Below are 2,490 nucleotides of genomic sequence, written 5' to 3'. Positions count from 1 at the left end.
ACGGTTGTGCGGAGCCGACGGCAGGTCTTCATCGAGGGCTCCGCTGCCACCACCTCTGGCGCTGCCGCCTTCTTCTCCTTCCTCGCCGCATCCAGGGTCCTTGCTGCCACAAGCTTCTTCTTCGTGGCCCTTGTCGGCGCTGTCGAGGAAGAGGGCACCGCCATTGAGGAAAAGAGCGTGGCCTTCTTCTTGAACCCTGCCACCGACGCCATCCCGTACTTCTTCTTGAACCCTGGCGGCGTCAACACTGATGGGGCGGCCGGGATGGCCTTCTTCTTCACCACCGTTGACGGCGCAGGCGAGCAGTAGGCAGGCCTAGGGGCAAACTTCCCAGTGAATGGGTCCCTTCCCTTCCACCTCTTCTCTAGCCTCGTCATCTCAGACGGCAGCGGCGGCTGCGGGGGAGGCGAGAGGAGTGGAGGTGGCTGCAGCGGCAGGGAAGGCGAGGAGAGGCCAATAGAGTGAATGTAGAGTGAGTTCCAATACTCTTGTAACTTCCAATACTTGTAACTGTGTGAATGTGAAGGGACACACCCATTGGATGCGGATGCACGCGCGTGGTTCCCCAATCTTTTCTTATTGCATACTCGTGTTAATAACACGGCATATGTAGTAAGACTCCGACAGAACTCACGAACATGCTTTTTCTCTAACTTGTGAGGTAATTAACTATTTGATAGAATTCACGAACATAGCGCAATGGTAAGAAACTAGGTTATGGCCCTCGATGTCTCAGGTTCAACCCCCTGCGAACAATTTTTTTGCCTTTTTTATTACTACATACCGTTTTAAGAACACGCGTCTGTAGCCAAAAATCTTTTGGAGGCCAATTTTTTGCCCTATTTTTTGCACTGTTTTATCCTTTATACAGATGAATGCATACACAACATTAGCAATTATCCACAAATTTGTAGCCAATCTGATGAGGGAAGAGACGTTCTAGCTGTTGACAAACCAACAACAATGGATATGTAATAATATATAGATAGATGCATTTCTAGCCAAAGTACATCACAGAGTCCAATTAATATGTTATCGGACATCTGAATGTTCTTAAACCAAACCCTATCGAAGACTACTTCATTTGATCTCTCATGACATACATATTAGCACACATATGAGCAACACACATAGGCATCCGTTCATATCGCAGGAGAAGCATCCAATTACACACACTTATGAGCAATTAACAAACATACATACACAGTTAACATCGCAGCAGCCATAGAGATTCATACCAACAATTGACAAACAACAAACAATACATATATATCAATATATAGATAGATAGATGTTCCATCCATAAGTTGCCTATCACCACTAGGGTCTAACATAATATTAGTTACTACATACATCATAGAAAAGAACAAAAGTCATCACGATAGCATGACAACATTAGTGGTTCGCCGGCTATGGATTCATGGCGCCCTACTGAGCTTGCTGTGGAGGTCATGCACATTCTTAACCATGGCCGACAGAAGCCTACCAAAGTCGTCCAACTCCTTATCGAAACCGTTATTCCCATCCTTCTTCAGAAGTTCGCCAAAGGTCTGCTACATTTTGTCCAGCCTTTGCACGATGGGTTTCACAACCACTTGCAGGGCCTCCTCCATGGTATATCAGGGGATGTTGTAACACCCTAGGTGTTAGGCTTGCATAATTTCACTTGCATTGCATGAGCATACTCATCAAGCATTCATATATAAGCTTTTACATATGAAACGTACAATTGAAACATGTGAAACATGCCTTGTTATTTTATATTTCCATATGTGTATGCTTATGATCATGTGTGAATAAGTGTAAGTGGCTGATGTTGGTCACTAAAACACCTTAGTTACACTTAGGATGACTAATGGAACAATGTTCATGTAGATACTTTATCTAATTAAGCTCCTAAGTGATGATATGCTTGTTGACCTAGGAAGTATCTATATGTAACCAATGTGTAAATGTGTATAGAACCTTAGGAATACATTAAACATGTTCAGAATGTTACTAGGAACAACTTTGGTATTCATGACTAAGGCTAGTTTGGTCTCTAAGTCATAAATATAGAGTAAGTCATCATTTTCAAGTAGTATGTTTGACCTAGGTTGAACTATGTCATAGAATCTTTGTATGGCAAAGCACCCTTAAGCAAAGTTATAGTACTTGATTAGAGCAACAACTTTTATTTTTGGATCATGAGCTAATTCGGTGCCTAGCTTGGTCATTTGTAGCTCACAAGAATCAACATTTCACTGTTTTTAGCACTTAGGAATTTTTTAAGTCCTAACTGAATTAACAGTTCATCATGCCTAACTTTGGGATGATTTAACTCCATCACCATTGTGAATTAGACCTAGATCCTTTAAGCAATTTTGTAGCTGGTATGTAGCTCTACAAGTTTTGTTTTAGCGCCGTGCACTGATTCGCTTTGGTTTAGGAGATTGAAGGCGTTGAAATCGCTCTATCAGTCGCTTGATCGAAGCTTTGATGGACAACACG

This window comes from Miscanthus floridulus, chromosome 14, assembly GCF_019320115.1.
Source record: "Miscanthus floridulus cultivar M001 chromosome 14, ASM1932011v1, whole genome shotgun sequence".
Lineage (NCBI taxonomy): Eukaryota > Viridiplantae > Streptophyta > Magnoliopsida > Poales > Poaceae > Miscanthus > Miscanthus floridulus.
This window is presented reverse-complemented; position numbering follows the sequence as displayed.